Source organism: Lithobates pipiens, unplaced genomic scaffold (genome assembly GCF_037356315.1).
Source record: "Lithobates pipiens isolate NorthernLeopardFrog02 unplaced genomic scaffold, aLitPip1_a1.2 Scaffold_22, whole genome shotgun sequence".
NCBI classification, from domain to species: domain Eukaryota; kingdom Metazoa; phylum Chordata; class Amphibia; order Anura; family Ranidae; genus Lithobates; species Lithobates pipiens.
In genome coordinates this window covers 286,806,334-286,824,524 of record NW_027507784.1, presented here as the reverse complement: position 1 = coordinate 286,824,524, position 18,191 = coordinate 286,806,334, and the positions used below count along the sequence as shown (strand labels likewise).

At 40.6% G+C, this 18,191-nt stretch overlaps 1 protein-coding gene across 2 annotated transcripts in view; it reads left to right on the top strand.

Moving 5' to 3' along the window:
* Nucleotides 1-18,191, top strand: part of MAD1L1 (mitotic arrest deficient 1 like 1) — a 1,159,769-nt gene that overhangs the window by 688,069 nt on the left and 453,509 nt on the right. The gene's annotated exons all lie outside the window — the stretch shown is intronic.

Here is an 18,191-nt window from a genome sequence, read left to right as displayed (position 1 = left end):
CAGAGGTCAACCTATTGACATCCATGTTCAACAACAAGCTATGGCAGTTTGTCTCCCGAACAAAAGATACTCTGGCAATCGGAGCAGATGCTCTGGTAGTTCCATGGAGCCAGTACTCTCTGCCTTGCGCTTTCCATCTGATCTCTCTCCTTCCACATTTGTTGCACATGCTTCGTAGAGAGAGGGTTTCAGTCATTCTGTGACATAAGCCTGGCCCAGAAGGCCCTGGTTCAATTGTGAGACTGACAATAGATGGGCAACGGACGCTTCCACACCACCTGATCTACTACCTCAAGGTCCTATTTTCCACCCCAATTTACAGTCTCTAAATTTGACGGCATGGCTATTGAAGTCAAGGTGTTAAAGGACCGTGGCATCTCGGGACCAGTGGTGTCTACGCTAGTGAACGCTAGAAAAGCGGTCACTAGGAAGATCTATCATAAGGTCTGGAAGACTTGTATTGCTTGGTGTGAAGCCGAAAAATGGTATCATCTGAAATACATTATTGGGAAAATTCTCTTTTCTACAGTCAGCTCTGGAAATCAGATTGGCTTTGAGTACAATCAGAGGTCAGATTTTGGCCCTGTCAGTATTCTTCTAAAGACCTTTAGCCTCCTATTCGCTGGTCGGAACCTTTATGCAGGGGATAACTCATTTGCTTCCCCGCATTAGGTCACCTATGTGTGCTTGGGACCTGAACTTGGTGCTGTCTGTGTTAGAGAAACAACCATTTGAACCTATCAAGGAAATTCCTTTAGACTTGCTGTCATGCAAGCTAGCTTTCCTGATGGCCATCACCTCGGCTAGAAGGGAGTTCCCTTTTGTGCAGGGAACCTTACTTTATCCTTCAGTCACGACAGGGTCGTGTTACGACCTGTTCCATCCTTTTTGCCAAAAGTGGTGTCAGCCTTTCATTTAAATCAGAACATTATTTTGCCTTTTTTTCTCCCAGCCGGCAGAAGAGAGATAACTGCATTCCTTGGACATGGTCTGGGCAGTCAAGGTTTATTTGTCGAGATCAGCGGAGATCCGAGGATCAGACTCCTTTTTTATTTTACCAAAATGACCCAAGAAGGGGCATGCAGCTTCCATTGCCAATTGGGTCCATCAATTGGTCATTCAGGCCTATGGTCTGAAACGTAAAGTTCCTCCCTTTTAGGGTGAGAGCTCATTCTACCAGGGGTGTAGGAACCTCCTGGGCTTTTCGCCATTGGGTATCTGTGGATCAGATTTATAAGGTTGCTACCTGGTCTTCAGTGCATACGTTCACAAAATTGTATCAAGTTGATGTTCGAGCAGCCGGAGATTCGGCAGTGTACTGCGGACTGCCGTATAAAGGTCTGATGACTTTATTTGGCAGGATGTCTGCCTCCCCTCAAGGCTATTGCTCTGGGGCATCCCAGTAGGTAATGAATATTAGCCAAACACTGTGTCCCATGATGTATGAAAAAGAAAATAGGATTTTTTAGTCATACCTGTAAAATTATTTTCTTTGAGTACATAATGGGACACAGGTCTCTCTCCTCTTTTTGAGAATTTAGTGTTTGCTACAAAACTGAAGTACTTCCTGTATGGGAGGGGTTATATAGGTCTGTCTAAAGACCTTTGGTCTACCAGTGTCTATTCACCTGGAGATGAAATATAATGCAGTAGGTAATGAATATTAGCCTCTGTGCCCCATGATGTACTCAAAGCAAAGGATTTTACAGGTAAGTATGACAAAAAATACTATTATTACCATTATTTTTTTTAAGGTTGAACTTATCTTTTAAAGCGGAAGTAAACTGTGGCAGTTTAAAAAAAAAAAAAAAACACACCTATAAAGTGATTGCATATTGTGTTAGTATGCATCGCATGTTATCACATTATGAAATTCTTAGCTTAGAATGAAGCCCACTAGCAGCGCACTGTCACCACAGAGAGGGCTCCCATCTTCCCCCTCCAGGTTTGCAGGCTCTGGCTTTGAGTGGCCACAAAGCTCTGAAGGTCCAGCAGGGTATGCCGGACCTTCAGAGTGCATGAGCCAGTGAAGTCACTGGCTGCATCCAGGGTAAATATCTCCTAAATGGTGCACGTTTAGGAGCAATTCATTTTACCTCATTATAGGCTTACCTTTTAGGTAAAAATCAGAAAATTGACTTTACTACCGCTTTAAGCAGAGAGAAGCTGTTCTGAGAAATGCCATACAGGTAGTGAGAGGTGTGATGACCATTCGGAAGTAGCAATTGATTGTGGAATCCCATTAGAGTCTCTAATAACATTGAGAGAAAAGCAAGAAATAAAGTTCTTTTTCGTGGATGATCATAATAATAATATTAATATTGTGGTGCAAATATTAATATGTTTAAATGTTGACTTTAATGCCATGCACTTCAGTAGATATTTTAGTATCATAGCTGTGGCTCAGAGGGCAGAGAGCTGGTATTAGATTTGAAAGGACCAAAGTACTTACATTTTTAGCTGGAGAAGTTAAGAAACCTGTCATCTTGATTGATCAGTTCAACTGATAACCAACTATTACACAGTGGGAAAGTCCAGATGAGACCCTATTGTATCACTTGATCCTGCAGTGAACGTTTTTGTTTTATAATGCTGAGACTTTTGGTGAAGTTCTACCGAACAACTAATTTGAGCCTTCTGTATAAAATTTGTATCGGTAGGGAGTATGTCCATCCAAAGTCAGATCTCTGGTTACTGTGGTCTGAGTACTTTATTATTATTTTTTTGTTTTTCTGTAATTGCACTGAAGAGCTTCTTCTGTTATCACTAGGGGGGTAACTATTGCCACAACACAAGTAGGGAGCCAGTCGCTGGTGAATAACACCTAGCAGCATTTTTTATTTTTCTTTGACTTCCTAAAATTCTTCTGTGCTTATAAACTGACTTCAACTTCTTCTCAGTGGTTGAGTTTACTTTCCCATTGGAGCACTTGCATCCACATATCATAACAAATGACTGTGTGTACAAAACTTAGTTTGTTGGTTCTATTACATGTGCATGCCGTTATACTTTATGACCAGTCATGTTATGGTATGACTTCTTTTGCAGTTGTTTACACGAAAAATACACATGTTCTTTCTTTCTGTGATTACTTTCTAGACTCAACATTCCTAAACCCTCAAGCACGGGCTGTTCTCCTAAACACCAGGAGCAGAACTTGACTTTTTCAGACTCTGCAGGGGATTCTCTTTCTCTCTTCTTCGGGAACTCTGCATGACCTTTTTGAAAGCTTCCTGTACACTTCTGTTAATGTACCAGTAACCCTGTGCTTTACCAGCAATAGAGAAAATGATTATTATAAAGAGATGGACTTTGCAGAATCATATTGATGAATTGAAACAATGCTGTCTACGACATGAGCTAATGTAATAACACATTTAATGTTTTTATTTAGAACTGCAATCCTTCACTTTCAGGGCATCCTTATGGAATTATTCAGTGGAAAATATATCCTCATGATTTATTTTTTCTTCTGTGTGTTTTGAATTTAGAAATGAAAAGCTTAAAGAGGAACTTCAGGAAACCGTTTAAAATACAGGACAATTTTTTATAAATGTATGTAAAGTAAACATGACTTACCTTGCATAGACACAAATTTACAATGTTAAGGTGTATCTAAACTTTTACTTTCATTTTAGATACAGTAGGCAATGTTATAAACCAGGGATATGCAATTAGCGGACCTCCAGCTGTTGAAAAACTACAAGTACCATCATGCCTCTGCCTCTGGGTGTCATGCTTGTGGCTCTAAGTGTCTTGCTATGCCTCATGGGACTTGTAGTTTTGCAACAGCTGGAGGTCCGCTAATTGCATATTCCTGTTATAAACTATTTGACTGGCTGTTCCTCATGGGAAATGTCTCTCTTGTCCTGAAGATACATCAGGAAGTGAGAGAAAATATTTTAAAGTGAGTGTATCAAGTGTCTACATTGGAAGATCTTTCACTTCTTGTTTTCCTGACTACTGTAAAATTAAATCACTTAAAGGGTACATTTTAGCAGTGTCTATATAGACTTTCGTAAAAACCTGAAAGAGGTTCTAATAATTTCCCATTTTATCCAAAACAAAAGGAAAAAAACGTTTTTGATAAAGATGCACAGTTCCAAGCCATGCATATGGGAATCCCACAGCCCTGCAATTTATTGTGTTTTTCCCCTAGTTCACACTATAATCCGCATGTGAATCGCACAGTAACAGCGCCACATTCCTGTGCAATTCACATGCAGTTCATTGTGGTGTGATTGAGCCCTTAATTTTGAATAGGCTCAAATTGCAACAAAGAAGTGCAGACACCTTTTTGGGCCAGACCCCATGATCATTTTGTACTATGCAATCCAGTACAGGCAAACCGCACTGCATTTGTGATGTTTTTTGGGGTGTCGTTAACTTTGTATTGACAGCTGCAGCAGATCTCAAACATCGTGCAATTACAATGTGATGCTGAAAACATGCAGGAAACGCTGTTTACACTTTTTATTGCAAGTAAACAAGTGTGCATTTACATTTATTTTTATTTATTTTTTTAAGAGCCTGGAAAGCATTGGCATTCAATCTGCGGATCCATAATGCCATGCAGGTCTCCTGCAGCTTGTCAGTGTAAGCTGTCTGCCCATACATTCACATTACACTGACAGGAAGAACCAATGAACTACCACAGCACTCAACAGTGCCGTGGTAGTTCATTGAGAACTACAAGCCGACAGCCACAATGGATGTAAATTGTTGTCTGTTTAGGCGCAGAACACTTTGAAGGAAGGACACAGCCAGGTGTGCAGAGTTTTCTTTAGATCCCCCACTCGCTGCAAAAATGGGGGATCGGAGGGGGGGGGGGGGTACATGTCTAACATGTTACACCCTGAATATGGGTATAGCATGTTACAAAAGGTCAACTTAGTCTTTAAGTATAGAACTTACAGAACCCCTTTCTGCCTCTTGGCCCTTTGAGAGTCCTAAAAGTTGAGAGGCAGAGGCAGGCATTCAGGTCATGTGATTGCTGTGATTGGGTGTCATAGTGGTCACATGATTGAAAAGCTCCTGATCACAAGTATGCTTTGGGAGTTTAACGATCCTCTGTCTCTCAGCATGGTAAGTGGTTTACACAGGGCCGCATATATGCAGCCGCTTGGTATTAAGGCCCACCCATTGAGAGGCCGCATATATGTATATGGCCAGCAGAAATTAATATTATTCTAACACAAAAAGGGTATCTGCAAAACGGATTATGATACATAAATACACAAAATGAAATAATAAAAAAAAAAATATATATATATATATATATATATATATATATATATATATGTGGTACCATTATGACAAGCGCAAAAAGAGCCAATACTCATGTTTGAAGCAAAAGATGTTGATGACTATGACAGAAATTCATGGTATATCATTATATACTGTATGAACAAAAATAATATACATAGTTATTACATTAAAAAAATTGTTGTACCCAGCATAAAAAAAAATAACTCAAAAGTCAGGTTTACCAAAAGAAAAATGGTATCCATAATAAAATATATATATGAATTGGGATAAGAATCCGTTAAAATAACAGGTGATGTCGGCAAAACAGATATTGAAACTTATTAGGAAAAGCATGTGAAGGATGAAAACATAGGTATATTATGTGTTGTGCCTTTTTCCCCCAGACAGGAAATGTGAATTATGCATACACAAATGCTAACACTAGTGGTGTCATCTAAATTTGCATGGGAACCATATATAAATCCAGATAGGGAACCATAGAAAAATAACAGTGTTTTAAGCAAAGCAGTCAAAAAACTTAAGAGAATCGCATAGGGATGGTGAACCTATGGGTAATTATGCCTTTTATCTGGACAAAAAACCATCCATGATACCAGAATGAAAAAGAAGGTGGGGGGTGGGGGCAGAAGTAATATGAATTAAGATCCTTCAAAGGTGTAAATTGTGAGCATGTACTGTGCGGAGTGCAAAAACATACATGCATTGATTCACTTAGATGTATTCCACCTAGAGATAAAAGAAAAACAGTCTACCTGGACCTTGGGGTGTAAGTTTCATATGTGAAAGTAACAAAGGATGTAAAAAGCTATCCAAAGCCCTGATTATGCCAGTCAGTACTGTTTAATAACTTATTAAGGAGTGGGAAATTAGGGGCTCTTTTAAAACCAAGCCAAAGTCAGGTAGACCAAGAAAGATTGCAGTCACAACTGGTGCAAGAATTGCTCAGGATACAAAGAAAAACCGACAGGTAACTGCAGGAGAACTACAGGCTGCTCTCCAAAAAGACGGTGTAGTTGTTTTTAAGGAGCACAATTCAACAATACTTGAACAAAAAAGAGCTGCATGGTTGAGCTGCCAGAAGAAAGCCTTTACTGCGCTAATGCCACAAAAAAGCCAATGAGGCATGTCAAGATGTTGTTGGGCATATTGTAACCAGGCTTTTTTGTGGAACTTGCACAGTAAGGGCTTCTTTCTGGCAACTTGACCATGCAGCTCTTTTATGTTCAAGTATCTTTGTATTGTGCTCCTTAAAAACAACCGCACCATCTTTTTCCAGAGCAGCCTGTATTTCTCCTGAGGTTACCTGTGGGTTTTTCTTTGTATCCCGAACAGTTCTTGTGGCAATTGTGGCTGAAATATTTCTTGATCTACCTGACCATGGCTTGATATCAAGAGATCCCCAAATTTCCCACTTCTTATTAAGTGACTGAAAAGTACTGACTGGCATATTCAATGCTTTGGATATCTTTTTATATCCTTTTACATCTTTGTAAAGTTTCATTACCCTGTTACCCAGGTCTTTTGAATGTTCTTTTCTACCTCCTCATGGCTCAGTGTCTAGCCTACTTAGTGAATCCATGTGAGAGCTTACAAACCCATTGACTATTTATACACAGACATTAATTGTAAATTAAAAAGCCACAAATGTGGGAAAATAACCTTTAATTGCCATTTTAACCGGTGTGTCTGTTCCAAGGCCAAACATTCTAGGGCAGTGATGGTGAACCTTGGCACCCCAGATGTTTTGGAACTACATTTCCCATGATGCTCCACTACACTGTAGATTGCCAGGGCATCATGGGAAATGTAGTTCCAAAACATCTGGGGTGCCAAGGTTCGCCATCACTGTTCTAGGGTATGTAAACTTTTGATCAGGGTCATTTGGGTGATTTATGTTGTTATGATTTTAAAAGAGTAAACACAGTTGATTAATAAATGACTTCAGCCATACACTAACCACGAGAATTTTTTTTTTTGTGTTATTCATATTCTCTGAAAAATAGCCAAGAAATCATACATTTTGCCAGGGTATGTAAACTTATGAGCACAACTGTAACACTTTTTAATCAAAGTATAGCAAAGTCAAATAAACTCCTGGGATATTGATCTGGTCAGTTAAGTAGCAGAGGGGGTTGTTAATTCCAGGTGCTTTGGTTTTAATGAAATTTAACAGGTGCTTTAGATGGGCAACAATGAGACGGCTTCCAAAACAGGAATTGTTTTGCAGGTGGCGGCCACTAAAAAAAGACCCTAAACTGGTGCAGTGGGTCCTGGGTTCCTCCTGGTGCACAACAATGCACAGCCTCATGTGTATGCAGCCAGTTCCTGGAGGATGAAGGAATCTATACCATTGAATGGTCCCCATGCATGACTGACCTAAATCCAATTGAACACGTCTGGGACATTTTTGGTCCATCCAAAGTCGCCAGGTTATACCTCAGACTGTTCAGGAGCTCAGTGATGTCCTGGTCCAGATGTGGGAGAAAATACCCCAGGCCAACTTCTGTCTCATTAGGAGAATGTCCTGTCATTGTCAGGCATGCATACAAGCATGGGAGGGTCACATAAACTACTGGGTACTATTTTGAGTTGCGGCAATTAAATTTCAGCAAAATGAACTAGCCTGTTGCATCATTTATTCACTTTGATTTTTGGGGTGTCTTTGAATTCAGCCCTCTGTAGGTCGATAATTTTAGTTTCCCTCAAATGATGTGCCATCCTTTCCTAACACATTATCCAGTCGATATCAGTATAGATATCCAGCATGATATTTTTCCCCATTGAGATCTGCTGTGTTTTCAAAGTGTTCCTTTAATGTTCTTGAGCAGTGTGTGTGTGTGTGTGTGTGTGTATATATATATATATATATATATATATATATATATATATATATATAAAATATCTGTGCTAATTACTGTGGTCTGACTGGACCTTAAAGCAGAGAATTCACTTTGAAAAATACCTATCTAGCATTTCTGGTTTTGGCCATATTGAGTAAGGGCAGATGAAGTATGTAACATTTACTTCCTGGAATCGACTTGCCCTTAGCTCATTTATGCAGACATGAGGGTGTGCTTAGATGAGAAATCTCCTCCTAAATACTAATGGGAGGACTTCATTTGCCTAGGCCTGAAAACCAGGAAGTAACTGAAGAAATGTAAAAAAATATATAGAAAAACAAGTAAATACAATATACTTTCAATTTACTGATGCTGGCAGCATAAGATCTAAAAATAGTAAATGTTGATTGAGAGAGTGAAGTTCCACTTTAACTTTTTACACTTGCCATTGAACCAATGGCGGCCAATCCATATGGGGAGCAGGGACGCTGCCCCCCCCCCCCATCCCAATGCGCCCGGCACCTATGGATTTCAATTTAGCACTGACCATACAGCCATGGCCAACAGTTTGTGAAAATTATTTGTGTCATTCTCAAAAGTCTGTGGTTTCTGTTTTTAAGATGGCAATTTGCATATATTCCAAAATGTTATGAGGAATGATCGGATGAATTGAAATAAATTTCAAAGTCCCTCTTTGGCATGAAAATGAACTTAATCCCATAAAAAAAATTCAACTGCATTTGTAAAGGCTTCAAGGCACCCAAGAAAGGCCAGCAAATGCCAGAACCGTCTCCTTCAGATGATTCAGCAGCTGGATTGGGGCACCACAGCTTTCTTAGAAATGGCAGCAGGCAGGTGTGAGTGCATCTGCATGCACAGTGAGGCAAAGACTTTTGGAGGATGGCCTGGTGGCAAGAAGGGCAGCAAAGGAGCCACTTCTTTCCAGGAAAAATATCATGGACAGACTGATATTCTGCAAAAGGTACAGGGATTGGACTGCTGAGGACTGGAGTAAAGTCATATTCTCTGATTAATCCCCTTTCCGATTGTTTGGGGCATCTGGAAAAAAAAAAAAACCTTTTCTGGAGAAAAGGTGAGTGCTACCATTAGTGCTCTGTCATGTAAAACAGTAAAGCATCCTAAAACCATTCATGTGTGGAGTTGCTTCTCGGCCAAGGGAAGTGGGCTCACTCACAATTTTGCCTAAGAACACAGCCATGATTAAAGTACAAAAACTATTTACAGAGCAACTTCTCCCAACCATCCAAGAACAGTTTGGTGACTAACAATGCCTTTTCCAGCATGATGAAGCACCTTGTCATAAGGCAAAAGCTTGTGTAGCGCTGACACATTTTCGCCTATTAATGTGATGTAAATGTTTTACAATGCAAGCCTATGGACAATTCTATAGCTTAGTATTTGGCACCATCTAGCGGTCAAATACAGAAAGTGCACTGGGGTAACTTTTGTTTTCAACCATTGAACACAATACAGGAAATTACTGTTTTGTTGAAAGGTTGACTCTTTTTACCCAGGAGGCTTGGTGACCTACCCATGAACACTTTCTCTAGCAGTGCATGCTGGGTAGGACATAAAAGGAACCCGAGCGGCCATTTTAGGTCTCTTGGGATAGCGTGGCCAGCCTGTGAGGATCTGTGCTGAGGCCTGCTGTTATAAGAGGCCCACAGTCATCATAGCTCGTGACTTCTATAGCTTGTGTGAGTGACCTGATGGTGCAGGAGATACAGTGACCGGATTGCAGACATCCAGAGACACTCATTTGAGCATCGGAGGATCGGGTTTACCCAACAGAACGGAGTGACGGAGCCAGCTGACAGAGAAGCAAGCTGCAATCACCGGACCAGAGCTACTACACAGAGTTCCGATCCAGTTGGTGAGCGGGTCAAAACCCACAGTTTAACTTTCAGACGCAGATAGACTCATAGCCACGGCTGTATAAACTAGAATAATTGTGGTACCGATCACCCCTACAAAACAATATATCAGATCAGTTTTAATAACCCCGGGGTCTTAGGAAACGTGCGTCCCACTATGATTATTGTAATTTGCAAGTAAAGGGATTACTATGGTATATTTTTCTATTGCTGTTATTATTATTGGTAATGAAAGTCCTCTTCCCCCAATGTACAAATAAAATGACAGATGATGGTCATGGGGTTTCTACCTGCTTTCTTTTTTATTAGTGGTGTTCAAAATTGCTCTGGGACAAAGCCTTTTTTGGGGTATATACAGCACCTTGATTTAGCTCAGCTCTAATTGTTCAGTTATGCTCTTATACTAACAGCATTATGGGACATTGAAAGTGTTGTTATTTTCAAATCAAAAGCATTGGATTCTGTTTTATTGAACTGAATCTCGAGAGTAATCAGTCAATCAATACTTTAATGAATAAAATGAAGATTAGGACATAAGTCGTGCAAATTAGAAAATGTGGGACAATTGGAGACGTAATGAGACAGATGATGCTTTTTATCATACATTTGTAGAATAGTTAATTTTCAGAATTAAGTGCTAACCGTCCTGTCTATTTCTGTATCATTAAGGAGATCTGGAGCTCATAAATATAAATAAACAGAGATTCACTGACAACCAATGTTAATTATTGGAAAATACAACAGTAGAGAGGTGCTGGAATCTGAAGACTATCACTCCCATATTTTAGTTTAATACTTGCCATATATAATTGATCTGAGCATTCAACATCCACATTTGGTGCACTGCAAACCATTTCCTTATTGCTGCCCAAGAAGCATTGTGTTACGTTAGTATTTGTACCAATCTGCTGTCCTAGCAGTGCTGAATAGAGAATGTGATGAGTTTATCTTTTGGGATGCATGCACCAATTTCCTAAAGAGACCTTCATGGAACTGTTATTTTGTGTTTGGCTCTATTCTATAAAAGTATATTTTCATGTATAGCCACTTTTATATAACCTGCCATAGAGTTGCAACACTTTAGATGTTGAGACTTTCTTAAAGCTGAAGTATAGGTTTAGGCACATTTTACAAGGTTTTATGGTCAAGCTTGTACCAATGTAAGTATGTATATACCTATATATCTGTGGTATCCTCACAAAAGCTAGAAATCACTTTAGTACGCACCACTACTAAAGTGATCTCCACATTAATTTTGGTCCTTTGCTCCATTTGTGAACAAATAACCGTGTTGATGACCCCACAATAGGTATACAACTTTTTCACAGAAGGGAGTTTAACAAGACACGTGGCCAGAAAATAAGTTTAACCTTAAACTATATAGAGGGTTCTTTACTGTAAGAGCGGCAAGGATATGGAATTCCCTTCCACAGTTGGTGGTCTCAGCAGGGAGCATTGATAGTTTCAAAAAACTATTAGATAAGCACCTAAACAACCACAACATACAGGGATATACAATGTCATATATGACATATAATCACACACCTAGGTTGGACTTGTGTCTTTTTTTCAACCTCACCTACTATATAATAAGGTCACTCACATGGGCGCCATTCAGGGAACATTTTGCATTTTTTCGAAAAATGTGTTCTCTGATTGGTCAAGGTGGAGAGGGTGGGGCAGTGAGATCACAATCTCCACTTTAACCAATTAAAGAACATTTTGCATTTATTGAAAAAATAAAAATAAAATACAAAGCGTTCTCCTGAATGTCACTCTTGCTGAGCCAGTGATCTCATGTGTTCACAATGTAGCAGAACAGCTGCATGATGCAGGTCTCAGAAACTAGTAGCACTTAATATAGTGGTGCCCACTACAGTAATTTCCAGCTTCAACAGAGATCTCACAGTATGACACATAAATATTTGCATTGGTCAGATTGCCTTACCTAAACTTCAGGCATTTGTAAAACATTTATAATATAGCAGCACTGAACCGGTGTATTCTGATGGTGGAGATGTCCCACTGAATACAATGACACCTCGGGGAGGAATCCATTCAGTTTTTTTTCGTTCAGCCTACTGGGTGATTAAAAAAATAAAAAATACTGATACATGTGTAGTACTATTGCATTAGTCAGCTGATGGCAGGCTCCGTGTACAGCCTACTTCTATTGTATTTATGATGTTATAAAAAGACTTCACAAGAGGAAAGAAAGCTAATTTGCAAATTGCTGACTGGGCTGTACCTAATAGCCCAAAAATGTTTAACATTGGCTGTTTCTGTTTTAGAGGTGGGTGTAAATTGGGGGCATTTTCAGAGGCAGTCAGGGAAATGTCTATAGAAGCTGGCTGCCCATTGTTTTCCTTTACCCCGACAGGTACAGTCTAGATCAAGAATGTAAAGTCTTGCATGGACAGAATTAATTTATTCTTCCACTTTCCATGTCAGCAAGGCCTGAATGTGTTTTTCATTCATGCACTAATGACACGTAGGGCTGTTTTTAGTCTGCACATTTCCATTCTTTGATCTTCGCTAATTTTCCTTCTCAAAGCCCACAATAAGTTTGCTGTTTAAAATTGTGTTTATTTTAATAGAGCATGTCATTTTGTGTGGTGCCATCTCAATCTCCCTTTGCTGTGTCTTCTGTACCGTGGCTTGATATTGTGTAAAACACATCAAGAATTTGCAAAGCGGCCTCCTTCCCCCAGAGAAAAAGCCTGTATAATTTCCCTTTATCTACAAATCTCCTTTTCTAGCTTCTGTCTTTGAACTGTAAATGAAGTTAGGACATTTTAGGAAAAGCTTTCTCTTTCTTTCCTCCTCTCTGAACTTTCTCCTCTTGCTGCCAGGCCTGCACCATTGAGCCGAAATGTAAAGCTACTCTAAAAAATAAAATTGTAAAAAACAATACAAAAAAACATCAGATAAGAATCTGCCTTGGAGTTTCATAGCAAACACAGAATAAAATTATCATTAATGATTTTCAGAAGCTGCTGCCAGGTAATTGAATTTATGAGCAAAAGGAAGTTGGTGAAATTGAGGTACGAAGAGGGAAAAAAATAAATAAAATGAAGTTCTGAAAGTACATAGCAAACTAAAATATTTCAGATCCCCATAAGCTCCTACTTCTAATAGATGCTTAGGACAGATATTCAAAGTAATTAAGCTGTTGCAAGATATATATTTGCACAGATAGCAGAAAGAGAAAAGCACTCTGTGGCTTTGTGCTTCTTGGGTATTGTTGCTTCCGGCTTGATACTAGCTGCCAAATGAAGACTACTTCTTGAAAAGAGGGTACAGCACATAACTGGTGAGAGGCAGAGCTGGAGGGGTTTGGATATTGATGCGCTGAATAACTGTTAACGCATTAATGTAACTAATAGCCAGAACACATCCTGTTTTAACCTGATGGGTATTCATCAAAAAGCATTTTTCTTAGTTATACAGTATAGAGGTAGTCATTACCACTGGGTTTTGGGACTCCTCTCTATATAACCTCCTCCTACTTCAAGCTAGCCTCCATTTGTTCCTAGTGTCTTTAGGTGATGGGCCTCTTCTGCCTCAGCTACTTAAGGAAGCTTACATGCTTCCTATTCTCTCTGATAAAGATTTTCCTACCAAGAGGATTTGCCAATTAAGATTCCAGCTACATCATAGCCACTGTGGCTCCTGCTGCAAGTTTCAGGTTGGCTGACCCCTTGGCAGAGTCTTGAGGGACTGTACCCCAGACTTTGCCAAATTGAGGAAGCAAGGCTGGCCTGAAACGTTTTCTGAGATGCACTGGACCTTGCTGTAGGCTCTTCTCTCGGCACTTATTTTAACATGTGGAGTCAGCCACAGGGTGCTTTGGGCAGAACCCTGATGCTTAACACCCCTGCCAGGAGTATGCCTAACGTGGAGAGCGAAGCATTGGGTGCATTTTCCTGTTAATTTTGCCTTGTTGCAACTGCTAGCCCTGGTACTTATTGTGCCTTTGTAGCCTGGCTGCTTACTGCAGCTGCACAACCTGCCTTTTCTGCTTTCTTGGTGCACTTTCTGGCTCTCCTCCTTTGGCACAATAAAGTGGTTTCTGCACACTACTTGGGTTCACAACTACTTACAAGTACTTGGCAATGAGGCCTCCCCCCCCCCCCCCCTTCTTTACAATAGCTACAGTTGTGAGTTTTTCTCTGGGTACAGTAATTCCCAAAGATTGCAGATCACAAGTTCAAGGATAAAGGCTCAGGACTTAGCTTAAAGGGAAGTTGTGGCTTCTCAGGACTCTAATACCCTTTACTCCAATATGACTCACTGCTTTATTTTGGCCATTTTGCTGGCCAAGCTTTTTACCTTACCTTCTGACAAATTGAATCAGGATGACACACCTGTAACAGGAATGTCTTCTAAGTTTAAGAATACTATTTCTACCCTCACTGACTCTGTACACTCCTACTTAGTGTTAGAGCAGACCAAGGTATCCAGCATGGGGTCTCTAAAGTTGCCTAAACCAGCAAAGATATTTCCTTATCCTCGTCTTTATGGGAAATGGCTGCATTGATGCTCCTAAACACTTTGCTCAGCAAGTACTCTAAGAAAAGTTTCCTACACAATGTGTAGTTCCTGTGGTAGATCATACCATTTATTTTTCAGCCCCTTAAAGTAGTGTCCTTCGTTCAAAGACTAGGTAGACAAATGGTTAGAGCTGCCCTTTAAAGTGGTATTCTATTTTTTATTTCTTTTTTGGCCTGATATCCCAGTTTCATCCTGATACCTCAGTCCGCCATACAAGAAGTGCGTTAAGTGGTTGCCGTTTGAAGGCAAACACCCATTTGGACCCCCTTGGAACTTCAAATAGATTACAGGGATAAGAGTACCCCTTTCCCCCCCCAGAAGAACCTCAATAAGAACTTCTATTTGTGGGGGAGAAATGTTCCTTTTCTCTTCCTCAGTCTTCAAGTTCCAAATCTAAGGCAGGAACACAATTTTGTAAAACTACATGGATCCCCAAACAAACTAGGATTGGTCCCAAGGCTTCTTACCAGAGATGGGTCAACCCCTATCCCCTTCTCCCAGTCTGAAAATCTCAGATGTTTGGGTCCAAAGTGTAATTTCCAGGGGCTACAAACTTGAAATTTGTATTCTGCCTCCTCCCCACTTCATTCTTTAAAACTTGCATCTCTTCACATTCCAGCAAGTGGATCTGCTTGGTGCTATTCAACAGCTCCTGTCTCAAGGGCTCATTACTATTCCTGTACCAACAGAACACTTATAAATTTGCGTGGGTCAAACAGCATACAAGCAAACATTTTTTAACTATAAGCAATGGTAGGACTTTTGAGGCACTGCACATAGACAACTATATATTGTACAGGGCGCCGTGGCTGGGTCCTGGAAGGACGCTATATTTCCCCTCTGTTTGGGTTGTGGTCTTTTTAAATGAATAAAATTGATTAACCCACCTGTTAAGGGAGTGCCTTTAAAAAACAAGACAGGAAGTGGTAGATGGGTGTGGAGGAGTGGAGAACACATGGTGGATGGTGTTTGTTTTGGGTTGCAGCAACTGAAGTGGACAGCAGTGTCCTGTTTGGAAGGCTCCTGGCAGGGGAAGTTGCCTGCCATCAAGATCAAGCTCTGTTTCTGATAAGGACAGCTATTCTGGACTTTGCAAGTCGGTGAGACTACAAACCTTTTTCCTTTTGTTTTTGGCTGCTGTAAGCTATTTAAGTTAATAATCCCTTTGTTGTATGAAAAGCCTGTGTCCTGCGATCTACCTGGTCCCCCAAACATTACAATATATACTTAAAAGAATGCACTTTTTATTTAAATCAATTTTAATATAAAACCAATGTAAGTTAAAACAGCACAAGTGTAACAATGTTGACCCACATAACATGCTCTATCATTAATATGGAGAAAAACTACTATAGTACAAAATGGGTAAAACCCATTATATCCCGATTGATTCTGGACGTGGGGCTGCACCCCCCCCCCCTTCTTTTTCCTCTCCCCTCTCCTTTTCCTCTTCCTCTTTATTTCCCTTCCTGTCATGTCTTTCCCTTTCTTTCCTTCCCCTTTCTTCTCTTTTTTCTCTTCCTCCTTCTCTCTCCCCCCCTCTTTTTTTTTCTCTCCCCCTCTCGTCACCCCCCCCCCCCCTGCCTTTTCTTCTCTTTCTCCCTCTCCCTCATACCCGGCTGTGCCGTTTCCGCCATAATTGACCCTTCCCCTCCGCACATATATCATTGGGAGGTTTGGACGTGTGCTGGTCGCCGTCCGGCTTCCCTCTCCTATCGACTGTACTCATGAGTTGTGACACTTGCACTTACCATAAAAGAATGTTGAAACGGACTGCTTCCCCCCTACCTATTACTGGGTTTACCCAGGAGATATTTCCTGCCCTTTCGTAAGTCTTGCCTTGACCTGTATTGTAAGCTAAGCCTGTTTTGCTTATGCATGTTTGTACCTGCCTGTGTTATAACCTTAATAAAATCTTTAGGGAAAAAAAAAAAAACCATTATATATCACATACAGAGGCTCATTTAAAAAAAAAAACAAATATATATTTGTTATGTTTTGCATATAGGTACAAAACATTGCACCTTAATGCAATCGTGATAGGCTGTTTAAAGCTCGGCACGTTTCCTGGATTTCATAGTTCTGCTTCATCAGGAGCAGGGAGAAGGGGTCAAGGTAACTATAACATTTTAAAATAGTCTTGTTAGTACTAGTATTACAAAAGTTGACATAACACAAACTTTCATTATATGTTGTCCAAAAATATCTCACATTTTCAAAGGATCCAAGGATACAAAGCAGGGGCCCAAGTGGGGACCACAAAAGAGTGCAGCACCACCCCCTACCAGGCTGACATTATTCCAAAAGCAAGAGGGGCACAATAGAAGTCCACTGATTGGTATTCTATGGTGTGCCAGCAAAATCTATGAAGTGAAATTATAGTGTGTGAGCATACCTATAATACAATATGTAAAAATTATATTTTCCCCAAAGTTCATAAAAATTACCTTGGTACTGATAAAGTTGCTGCATTATCACTTAAATATTGGTCCTCCAAGAGCAGGGGTAGACTAGCAGAATAGCAATAACACCCCCCCCCCCCCCCCGCCCCCGGGCTGCTCTGATGTCAGGTAAAAAGGCTGCACTCAATACTGGATTATTGTAGGGGCCGGACATTGTATACAGTTGCCGGCTGCCACTACACAGTTTTACATTTTCAGAGCTGCAGTGGCACAAGTGAAAATACTAACACAGCCACTTCCCTGTCAGGCAGAGTGATCTCCGCCTGACATGAGCTTCCTAAGCTCCACCCAGCGTGATGTCATTTAGAGGACGGGAGCACGGGATGGAAGAGGAGGAGTGCTGCCTCTAACCTGCTGGGAGTGTCCACAATCATGAGTGAACAGAGGCCGATAACATTGCTGCACTGCTGTGTCTTATCTGTGTGATCTTACTGAAGGGGGTAACTTTTCTTTTGGAAGGTGGGGAGGGGTGTTAATTAATCTACAATGCTATTTGTAATATGCAGCACGGAGGGGTTAATGTATTGTCACTGATGCATTAGTGAACAGTGGAAAATAATTAACCCTTTGTGCTGCATTAGTGGCACTTAACCCCTTTATGCTACAGCATGAAGAGGTTAATAAACGCTGACACTGGTGCCACTAATGCAGCACAAAAGGATTCATTGATTGTCGCTGGTCACAAATGCACCAATGACTAATAGCAATGCATTAACCCCCTCCATGCGGCATATTACAATAAGCATTGTCGATTAGTTACCCCCCCCCCCCCCTCCTATAAACAGATAAAGCGGTTGTAAAGGCTGAAGATTTTTCACCCGTATGCATTCTATGGACACTAATAGGCTGCACTGAGGGTCACTTATAGGCTGCACTGATTATCGGTGTAAATGCCCCCGTCACAGGATGGTCACTTATCAACTTTTCTTTCCTCAGACCGTGACAGAGCTGAGGAAAGGAAATGCTGATAACCGGCATATGTTTACATGTGATCAGCTGTGATTGGACACACCTAATCACATGGTAAAGAACCTACATCAGCAGCTCCCTTTCCGTGATCAGTGATGTGCTGTGTCCACGGGAAGACGTCATATGACATCCTCCCAGAATAGCAGCGGTACCTATTGTAGAATGATGACTGGGTGGGAACCAGTTAACCACTTAAGGATCGT